We start from the raw sequence: 12,263 nt of genomic DNA, 5'->3' as shown, positions 1-12,263 counted from the left end.
TGTAATATAAATCCGTGGAAAATCTGAAAATAACTTTCTATTTTTGGTATATTTGCAAGTCTACTTATTTAAAAGTGTGCCTTTTTCCTGTTCCACACGAGCCAGTCAACACAAAACTAAGAAAAATATCCTCTTCCTGTGTTATTGTTGTTGTTGCGTCCGGTAAAATAACAGCAAAGAGTTGATAACATATTTTTAGTATCAATATTCAGCCCGGAGCTGTATCGTAAGTGACGTCAGCGCATGGCGTCAATGTCATTTTAATTTGTTGACATAAGAGCAAAAATATAAATATACTGTAAATGTAAATTAGCTGATATAAAATACCGGTGGAAGTATAACGTGCCCCACATTTTTTTGAAGTGGCTCCGGTCATTTGTAGCCTTTGATTGCCCCGATTGTTAATTTCGCGGAAAGATGTATCTGGGTGTCAAAAGGTGTTGCTTTCCTTGTTGTTTATGCTTTATAGAGCTGGGAGTATTCCTTTTTTTTCTTTTTTTTTTTTTGGGGGGGGGGGGGGGGGGCTACGTCACATCGCATATCGCGACGAACGTTCCAGCTTTACTGGTGATGGAAGACCTCAGGTGCCCTTCCGTGCATTATTTCAGGCACGAACGGGCACCTGAGTAGAACCACCGACGTTCCGTAAGCTAGCTGGATAGCTTCCTCACATGAAAGAATCCTGCCGGGATTCGAACCCTCAGCGGTGAGGGGCAAGTGATTTGAAGTCAAACGACCTTAACCACTCGGCCACGGACGCACCCAGGGACAATATCAATTAATTTCCAATTTATTTGAATACATATACAAATTACAGATAGAATGTCAAGCTCCTGTGCATTTAGCGTTTAGGCTTGCTACCAATGATAACGTTCTGACCCTTTTAACAGGAATGAGCATTTAACCCTAGCCAGTTCCGTACAAAATCACAATACTAAGTTTAGAAGTATTTTTTTCAGAATCCGTAACGTTTTGTTAATAGATCTTTTTACGACGCGTGCGGTTGCTATGAAAAATTGAGCGGGAGTAGTATTTTCTCGCGCATGCGCAATTTGTGTAGGGAAAAATGAGCATCGTCCTACATAGAAATGTAGTAGATTGTTTGTTCGTTTGTTTCATTTTACGCATTTTCCCAACAGTATTTCAGTCTTATAGGCGGATAGTTTCCTAACTATCGTTCCTTGAGAGTTACAACAGTACCTACCTCGGTGCTAAAATACCAAAACATTTCACGGGGATCAAACCCAGGCCAGAGAGGTAATTGGGTTAGATTGTCATTGACTCTAACCCCTCCACCACGGCGGCGTTCATGAAATGTAGTAAAAATTAATAGACAATTGACATTACGCCAGAGAATAATATCTGTCATACGTTGCGGTTCGGACCGGAATATCTGTCCCGAGGGAACCCGCCCAATGGGCGGTAACGAGGCTTGCCGAGTTACCGCCCATGGGCGGGTTCCCGAGGGACGGATATTCAGATCCGAACAGCAAACGTCAAATATTTTTTTCTGCCATATTATTTCATATTTAAAATGGTTTACTTCAATGCGATATATGTTAATGGAAATTAAAGTCATTTGATCAATTACTATTTTCTCACAACAGCGTATGAACTTACAACTTAAATATCAACAGTGAATGGACGTCAACATAAGCACATATTTCCCTACTAAAACGGCGTCATTTTAACGTGGTTCATTCATAAAGTGCGCTAAAATGACGTTGTTGTTTGGCACGCGACTCGTCTGGCACCCCCCATGTCAGATGAAATTTCCGACATGGGTAAAACTCACGGAAACGCCAGTCTGCTATGCAAGAATCTTATATAATTTCCAAATTCATCTGGCTTGGGGGTGCCAGATGAGTCGCGTGCCAAACAACAACGTCATTTTAGCGCGCTTTATGAATGAACCGCGTTAAAATGACGTCGTTTTAGAAGGGGAATAGGTGGGAAATATATGACAGATTATAAGAATCTTACACTGGCTGCCGGTACAGACCGGAATATCTAGCTCGAGGGTAACTGTTTACGGCGGTAACGAGGCTCTGCCGAGTTTCCGCTGAACAGTTACCCGAGAGCTAGATATTCCCGTCTGCACTGTTAGCCAGTGTTTGATTCTTTTTCTTGCATATTACATATAAATTATTTTCAGAACAGAAATTACATAAACCGATTTTCTCATAACGCACTTTTTTCTTATTGTAGCGTATGAACTTACAACTTCATTCATAACGGTTAAGTGACGTCATCCTAAGAACGCAATTCATTCATAAAAGGCTCGCGTCAATGACGTCATTTAAAACACGCGACTTGTCTTACATGGGGGTTGTAAGATAGGGTTTTCTAGCACCGGTGTAAACGGTAGATAATCCTGTCTGATATGCAAGAAATTATTAATCTGTCATTGTAATAGGGGTGGTTTGGCGCAATATAAATATAATTATTTGAGCCCCTAAGGGTTAAATGAGTTTGGGATTGTTAAAATTAAATTAACAAACAGCTGTAAAGTTTTATTTTGTTTATATACTGATTACATTATAAAGGTACAAACAAGTAGATTTTGTAGGTACAAACCAACAACACTTTGAAATAAGTATATAACAATATGTAAATATAAAGTAAAATAAAGTAGAAACAATGCATTAATTATTATTATATTTTACATAATTAATTACATGTTTAGTGGCCAATTTAGTTTTTTACACTTAGCAACAGTTTTTAAATATAGTATTATAGCTTATGGAATTATACACACAATTAACATATTTTACCTTTTAAACAATACACAATACATTACACATGTAACTTACCATTTGAGGGATGAGTGCAGTACATTAATTTAACTATTACCTTTTTAACTATTACACCAGTAACTGTTAACTGCAAGGTTAAATATTAATAGTAAATAAAAAATAAAAGGTAATTTAATAAATACATGTTATTTTAAAACTTATACTTATTTACAAATTTAACAATTAATAAACTAAACCAAAATACAACAAAATTACAATAATGCAATTTTACATATTTACAATAAGCATTTAGCAGCAGTTAAAATAAATACATACCAACTTAAAAAATAAAAAACTTAACCACAAACACTTATTTTTTTAACCTTTTTTTTACAACAAAACAAAAACACAATAACTTTTTTCCACCAAAAAATTACATAACATAAAAATAGCTTAAAACCAATAATTTATAAACCAATTATTTAAATTTTTAAAATACTAACCAATGTAAACACAAAATAAAATTAGTTAAAACCAATAAAGTAGTTTCCCTTAAAAAGTATTAAACAAAACCAACAAATTTGTTTCCCTTTGCTAAATTATAAAATTTAACAGTAAAGCAAAAGTATTGTCCCTTAAACCTAATTCTAAAAATAAAACCCTGTTACATCATATGTTGCGGTTCGGACCCGAATATCCGTCCCGAGGGGACCCGCCCATTGGGCGGTAACGAGGCTTGCCGAGTTACCGCCCATGGGCGGGTTACCGAGGGACGGATATTCCGATCCGAACCGCAACATATGACAGATATTTTTTCTTGCATGTTCTGCCTTTTTATTTCATATTTAGAATTGTTTACCTCAATATGAAGGGGCGTCCGTGGCCGAGTGGTTAAGATCGTTGACTTCAAACCACTTGCCCCTCACCGCTGTGGGTTCGAATCCCGACAGGGACTTTGGATTCTTTCATGTGAGGAAGCTATCCAGCTAGCTTACGGAACGTCGGTGGTTCTACTCAGGTGCCCTTTCGTGTCTGAAAAAATGCACGGAAGGGCACCTGGGGTCTTCCTCCACCAGTAAAGCTGGAACGTCGCGATATGACCTATACTGTGTCGATGTGACGTAAAACCCAAAACAACAACAACCTCAATATGATATATGTTCATGGAAATTAAAGTCATTTCATCCATAACTATTTTCTTACAAAAGCGTATGAACTTACATCTTAAATAACAACGGCAAAATGACGTCATCCTAAGCACATATTTCCCTCCTAAAACGACGTCATTTTAACGCGGTTCATTCATAAAGTGCGCTAAAATGACGTTGTTGTTTGGCACGCAACTTATCTGGCACCCCCCATGTCAAATGAAATTTCTGGCATGGGTAAAACTCACGGAAACGCCAGTCTGCTTTGCAAGAAAAAATTGCTCTGCCCACTGATTCACATGACCCGGTCATTCAGAACCTTAGACAAAAGACGGTTCCGGCGTTTCCGCAAAACTGTCATCGCCACTTGAGTGACTAATGAATTTACCTTACATAAATTGGTATATATAAAATTAAATGCTTTTATTAAAAAGTTCAATGCATTATGGTAATCACAAAAGTAACAAATAACTGCATTCACGCATTTATGATGAATAAAACGTTTGGAAATGATTCTTATATTTCTCGCTGACTTCAAGGAAAATTATCATTTTAGTTAACAAATTCAAAGATAGTTAAAATTGATGTAGCGGAACACATAAAAGTAAAATTATGTGAATGAAACAGTAACATCTACAAATGTTTTTGGGGTTTTATGTTTTTGACGTGTTGGGCTTTCTTTAGGGATTCTTATTTTCTCCATTTTATATGCAAAATCAGAAATATGTATTGCATTTGTGCATAAATTGTCAAAATTAAATGAGAAAATTGCCCTTGCGTAACTTTGTTGTATGATATATGATCATAATTATGTACATAAGAAATTTTCGTAATAAAACGCACTATTATTTACCTCATAATAAGATTCACATATATCAAACCTCGGCTTTAAATTAAAACCGTGATCAGGTATGATGTTATTGGAGCAGATGTGTTTAAATATTTTATCTGTCTGTCCATCCGTCCGCATTAAGCTTGTCCGCCCTTCACAGGTCAAACTACCTATTGGATTTCAACCAAACTTTACAGGAGTGATCAGTACTATTGTCACCGGCACGTTCCGCTTGGCTACACAGAATGGCCGCCAGACAAAACATAGAAAAAATCTTGTCCGTCCTTCACTGGTCAAAATACTGGTGGTTTGTTTGTTTCAGGTTTTACGTCACATCGACACAAATTCAACTAAACTTCACAGAAGTAATCAGTACCATCCTTAGTTGTGCACGTCACCTGCACGTTCTGCTTCGCTGCATTGGCTTTCACAGGTCAAGCTACTGGTGGGATTTCAATGAAATTTCACATGAGTGATAATTTCACCTAAAATATATTTTTTCTTGCATATGTTCACAATTTGTTTTCAAGTACTTTCTACTGCAGCATTTTGTTGAATAGACATAACTGAAATGAAGGGAGGCAAAGAGTTTTTTTAAACTTTTTCCCATCGTCGGGTATCCACGTTTGATAAACCTGTCACACCGTGGGTAAAATGAATCGATTTGCGTCGATTTACAGCAACAGGTGCGTAAAATATCTACCAATGACATCGCGTTTAACAAATATATATCCTTCAACAGCGGACATTGTATACACACCGGTCTCTCAAATATGGACCTGTGCCGTACGACGCATTGCTCACCCCAAATGAGGGTTAAAATGACTCCGACAGAAAGAAGTGCGCGTAGGGTTGGCGATTTTATTTTATAAAACACAATATATTTTTTCAAGTGATTAAACTTGTTCATGTTTCCAAAGGATCAATGTTTTCCCGATTTTAATATTGCAAGTGCAATTTATCGTTGGACTTTCAAATATACAAAACTACTTTCACTTTCGGTTTTAAACTAACAATGGACGAAATACTATCACGCATGTTGAACGAAAGTGGGTTTGTTAAACCATTTAAGAATTGTCAGAAGGTATCTTAAATGATGTATGTTTTGAGTAAATATGATGTCATGGTTATTTTGCCAACAGGGTATCAAGTGGCCCCATGTTGTTTTGTTATATCACTTCCATGTTCAAGCCACCACGTTAAAAGTAGTGCGTTCCCATCATGCTTATAGTGGTTTCACACATGACAGAAAGACCGGTGTACACAATGCAACAGCGGAGGTAAAAACACAATCAGAAATAAAATGGCAGCCCCCATGGTTAAAAACTGTTGTAAGTGTCTTGCTAAAATCAATGGCAAAAACTGATAAATGTTAATGGTTCGGCCGTGGGTATCCGAGGATGACTTTTTCCTAGCTTAATGCAATGTGGAATACCCAGTTTTAACGTTCGTACCTGTTATATAACTTCATATATAGAAAGCTACTGATATTTTTGTTTTTATTAAATGAACTAACTGTCTCCATCTGTCAATATGTCAGGATATTTTGTAACTTAGATATACCGTTTTTAAAGCTTTATATTGACAAAAAATCAAATAATTTCAATATAAATACTGCTTCAACATTGCCTTATACAAATAGCTTGTCTAAGAAAATGGCGGACCTCTCAGACATCTTAGCATGAAACTGATAACGATCGCCGAATGGCTTATCTGTAAGACCCATGCCAGCTTGATTGACAGGCGGCGTTATGTCAAAACCGAGTAAGTTGATGGTAAAATCATATTAAATAGCTTTTATCAGAAACATAAAGATGCCTTTATAGCTTTGTGGCCAAGATTGCTATAAATAAAGGCATGGAAAAGTCAATTGTTTTAGAATCCCCCCTCTGACATTGAGATTTTTGTTTATAAAAATGTGGAAATATTTATATCCGCAAATATAGAAGTCAATGTAATTGTTCTTGAAAACGACCATACAAAAACTAAAGACATTTTCGTTGATATAAATTAGTCCCGCTAATTTTGTATATGTGTGATAAACATCAATTCACTTTTGAAGTATTTACCTCTTTATTTCATCCAAAACGTTCTTTTTTTTCTGGGTGACATAACTTGAAATCACATCTTTTAAAGCCTTAAATTTAAGTACGCTAAAATGTCGTCTACTATTATTGCGCTTTTGCCCTGCACAGAATGCGCATGCACGAAATACAATACTGTTGCTATGGAAAAATCGTTAAAAGATCTATAGGCTTTCTTCCATATTGGTTTCTCCCTCTTCTATTATAGTATTCGGTCGAACTGCAAAAGTTTAATGTTTCAGTAAAATATTTTAACTAGTGTAAAGTCTTTTTCATACTTTAAAATTGCCTATAAATTTGACATTCGACTTTTTATTTTAAAACTAAAGTAATAAAAAGTTTTTTTGTGCATTGCTCGAACATGTCATTATAAATTATGGACAACCATGGAAACAAGTGATTTCAAAACTTTATCATTTCATGTTAGATGTTGAATTCTGCAGTGTAAAAGATCTATAGGCGGGATATGGAAAAGGGAAGTCACATAAATACAATGAAAACAAGGGACCTACTAAGAAAATTTGGTTCTTTAAGAAATTTCCTGTAAATGATGTCTGAATTTAACGTATTGTATGGTATTAATCGAGCCGGGTAATTACAAAATGCTTCAGATGCACCTTTCCTATAACATATTTCAAAAACAAAAGGTGTGATTATCGTTTACTTCTAGGGTGCGGAAAAACGTTAAAGAATACCTTGTGACTTCATCAAAACGTTGTTTTATAGATGTAAGATTTTGACTTCATCAAAACGTTGTTTAATAAATAATTACCAAAAATATCGGTACAATTATGTGTCATTTACGAGCATACAAACAGTAAAAGTCATAGAAACAAATAAAAAGAACATGTATATCAACAGTTATAAATGGGTTTAAACTGTAAATGTGAAAAAAATGTAATACAAATAATATGAACAATAATAATGTTCAGTGTTTTAACCTTTCGAAATGTATTTTATATATTCAGAGCTAGAAGATAATATCAGTCTTTCAAATATTCATTTTAATTTATGTCAATATATTTAAACTCTTCGCAATATTTAATATCAGCCATGTTTGAAAATATTTTTTTAGATAAATAGACTATAAAATTTTTATTAAAAATACAGGATTTATTTTCATCGAGTAATATGAAAATATATATTTCATGACTGGCAGTAGCCACAAGTGAAATATGATAATGCTATGATTTTCATACCACAAGATGAAAATAAATCATGTATTTGTAGGAAAAAAAACTTGATTTTTTGTTTAATATGTACATTTTTATTTTAGATATTACAATTCGAAAATTATTTGTGTATTGGCAGAATTTAGAACAAAGTAGTCCTGCAAGACACCAGTGAAAATACGGAAAATATGTTTCACTACAGTGATTTTCATTGTTTTACAATGAAAATACGGAAAATGAAAACACTCATTTAATTTTATCAATATTTCTAACTATTTTATTAATAGGTATATAATAAATGTGTATCCCAACATAAAAATATGGTACACATGTATATTTTAGAAATATTTAGTTTATCTATAGATACATGACTTTACCTTGATCAAAAAGGCTGTAAGTATCCAATCAAGTCTCACTCCTTTTTTTCATTTGGTCTGAACAATTCATATAATATTAGTTTTGAGTTATTGAATATCTAGTGCACAAGGGCGAGCGATGTTGAGTTTGAGTTTAACTGTATAATTAGTATGTGAAACTTAATCTACCATGGAAGATAGGTATCATTTAAGGTAACATTATAATCTTACAGTCAATTAAATTTAATATCAATGCTGTGGTACACATGACTAAAGACCAAACTATATCTACATTTAATCATGTTATTACATCGATGTCTGCTTATAAACTGCCTACCTTGTGAATGTACCATTTTCGGCCAACCGGCATTCAACAACAAAGTAAATGGAAATTTTGTGACATAAAGTTGGTCAATATGTAGTACAGTTCCATGATAACCGTCATGTGAACACATCTGCGGATGTTTAAAAATAAAAATTATACAAGTTTATGTTAAATGTTGAATTCTGCTTAAAATATGATAAACAGGATCAACAAGGAAAGGCGGCGTTCAAAAAACGCAACCCCAATACAACATAGCAACAAGAACCAGTGGCAAGGAGCCCAGACGGACCCCAAACAAAAACAGGACAGGGAACAAGACAGAGCCCGGACAGGCCAATCACTAAATGAAAAATAAATTGAAACCGACCAGGAATACAAAGAAACCAAATAAATGATTGAATAATAGGCCCACAAAGTCAAAGTCAAAAGGGGAAGGGGACAGGAGACCGGGGAAGGAGACCGGGGAAGGGGGGGGGGTAATCAAAGAAATAAAAACTAGGGACAAAGGGGGAAGACAATTAGGGACACAAGCAAAAATGTCACCAAAACAGTATGAAACAACATAGACATACATCTGACGAACACAGAGGGGCGTCGCCTTGAAACGATTAGCAGCATAATAATGACTGTTAGGGAGTTTAAACCGGTTAATGGTGCACCGAACCTCGCTCTTAGCCCCACCATGTTCCTATAAACGAGACAGTGTAAATAAAATAAATCCCCGCCAAATGAAATTCTAACAGTTGTCATTGTTACAAAAGGTTAAATAAGTAAAACACCAAAATGATCATGTGGAAACATATGTCCTAAAGAAAGAAAGAGCAACAAGAAAATCACCTACAAGGGCCCGACGAAGCAAGGCAAAAGACGAACATTAAGACAATTTAGTCCCAAAGAGCTTTAAGAACTGTCCAGCATAGAGACTCCCACTTGGTCCGTCAGATGTAATCAAAAGAGGAAAGCGTGGTGTCCATCTGTAAAAGGGTTGAACACTAAACATGCAGTATGTCTTAAAATAGTAGGATCATAACCTCTTTTAATAAAACGTTTAATGATTTTAGTAAAAACAGCAGGCGTGGACGGTAATTTGCACATGTCAGTACTGTCCATAACCTTGCTCAATCAAACCGAGCAAAAACATATATTTACTCTATATCACAATGTATGATTTCGATGTCCTTCTCCTCACTTGGACAAATGCTACTATGTATCACAATCATTGACAACTACAGCGTTCTGCTATCAAATGTAGCCAAGTGGAATGTAATGTTTTGTTTTGAAAATTTAACAAATTACTGCAAAATGTCTCCTACACAGACAGCTACTGTCCTAGGATGATAATTTGGTCTTAACGTTGCATGGGAAAGTCCAAAAACGGGATTATCTGGATTATTATGTAAACACTTACATATACTATATAGCATTATTCTTACAGTATCGTTGGTATATGACAGTTATGGCCGAAATTATTGTAACTTTAAGTGTTTTGTACTCATAGGTTCGAACCCTACGTAGTGCCATTTTATAACCACAGTTTTTTCTTCTTGCTCTGTTTTTTATCATTATTTATTGATTTATATTTCACTTCCCTTTTTGTTTTCTTATTATAATATATATTTTATAGTATATATTTATTTTTTATTTCTGTTCTATTTCCTTTTTTGTATTTTTTGAACGCATTGTAATAAAATATTCGATCTCATACTCATGTATATATATGAAAAAACCGGTCAAACTTGTTTTCTGAAAAGTTCTGAGGTAAAAAAAGGTCTTACCAGTAATCGAACTTCTGCCTGTACGGGTAAAACACATTACTGACACGTTTGCTCTACCTATCGTGCTAACAAGACATATGATAACATGTAGTTTTATTTTCATTTTATAGGTTGTGGCATTGATCTGCCTAACCTATTTTTCACATTGTTATTGGTCTTTGTTATGTAAAGAATGGCTCAAATTATCATCCTAGGACAGTGTAAGCTATGAAAAATTGTTTGATTTACTGTACAAAAAGATGTCTCAAAATCGATTTTTTGTATGTTTGGTTTTACGGGGAACTAACACAGTTTACAAAAATTATGATTTTTATCTCATTTGTTTTGTTTGTTTGTTTTGGGTTTTACGTCACATCGACACAGTATAGGTCATATCGCGACGATCCAGCTTTACTGGTGGAGGAAGACCTCAGGTGCCCTTCCGTGCATTATTTCTTGCACGAACGGGCACCTGAATAGAACCACCGTCGTTCCGTAAGCTAGCTGGATAGCTTCCTCACATGAAAGAATCCAAATTCCATGTCGAGACTCGAACCCACAGCGGTGAGGGGCAAGTGGTTTGAAGAAGTCAACGACCTTAACAACTCGGGCAGGGACGCCCCTTTTATCTCATTGAAAGGAAGAATGTCGAGATAATACCTAACTAAAAACGCATGCAAGACAGTACTCAAGACATTACGTTTATGATAAGGTCTTTTTTCTGACCTTTACACAGTGTATTTTCTGATCCTTCGGAATCATTGATGCCAGCACTATTAAGTGTTGAGAATTGAGTACCGCTCAAGCCGGTGTTTGGGGGCGTGAGGGATGTTGTACTTATTCATTATCTCTCATGTACAAGCTCAATCAAACCGAGTCTGCAATTCTGTTGTGATTAATGCTTCCGAGGGATCACATTGTTTTAAGTATTTTGTACTTCACAACAGCATTATCTGGTAACCTCATTCTAGATATTAAATTATTTTCAAACACAGCCGCGCCTGCATTGCAACTTTCTTTTGAACCGTCCGTATAAATATGTATAAAGTCTTCATGTTCTTTCTTAATTGCTAGGAACATCTCTTTGAACTGGTCAGGTTAATTTGATGACTTTTTTATATTTGAAAGGTTAATATTTATTTCTAGGGAATAAGAAGTCCAAGGTGGAATATCTTCATCGTCATTTTGAAGGATACTGTCTGGATTAATTTTATGTTTATCTAATTCATCTTTTAAACAAAGGCCTAAAGGCTTAATTTCCTTTGGTTTGTTAACAATTTTTCAGTATAACTTGGTTTGAAAATAATATTTTTAGCCGGATCATTTGAAAGTAAGGAAATATACAAATAATTATTTTCGTATTGTGCTTTATCGAAACAACAAAAAATATTTCTAATCAACAAGCAGTATAGAGTTTTAGCTTTATACCCTTTAAAAACTAATGGAGTATTTCAGTAACTTAATGTTTTATTTTTGTTTGATGTGACAAAATGTCGTAATAAAATCATAATTATTTTGTAAAAATCTATATATCGCCTGACAATATCTCACTTATGGCTGTCATTATTGCGGATCAATGTTAGTTAATCCAGATTGAAGTGCCTACAATTTACCGATACAGCTATCCTTAACAGTTTAACAGTCTGTATAATGTATTTCAATTTCGTGACTTTATTGTTTATATAAACAGTGATTTAAAAGTAATCATGTTAGCAACCTAACATAGAGTTAGACAGCAGGGTAAACTATATTTGGTTTATTTTTATTACTTGATACAATGAAAATTCATCTTTTCACAATACAAAATAGAAACCTTGGTGAATGAATTTTATTATTAATATAGTTCGGTAGATATTT

This window comes from Ruditapes philippinarum, unplaced genomic scaffold (assembly GCF_026571515.1).
Source record: "Ruditapes philippinarum isolate M1 unplaced genomic scaffold, ASM2657151v2 ctg2202_1_1_1_1, whole genome shotgun sequence".
NCBI classification, from domain to species: domain Eukaryota; kingdom Metazoa; phylum Mollusca; class Bivalvia; order Venerida; family Veneridae; genus Ruditapes; species Ruditapes philippinarum.
This window is presented reverse-complemented; position numbering follows the sequence as displayed.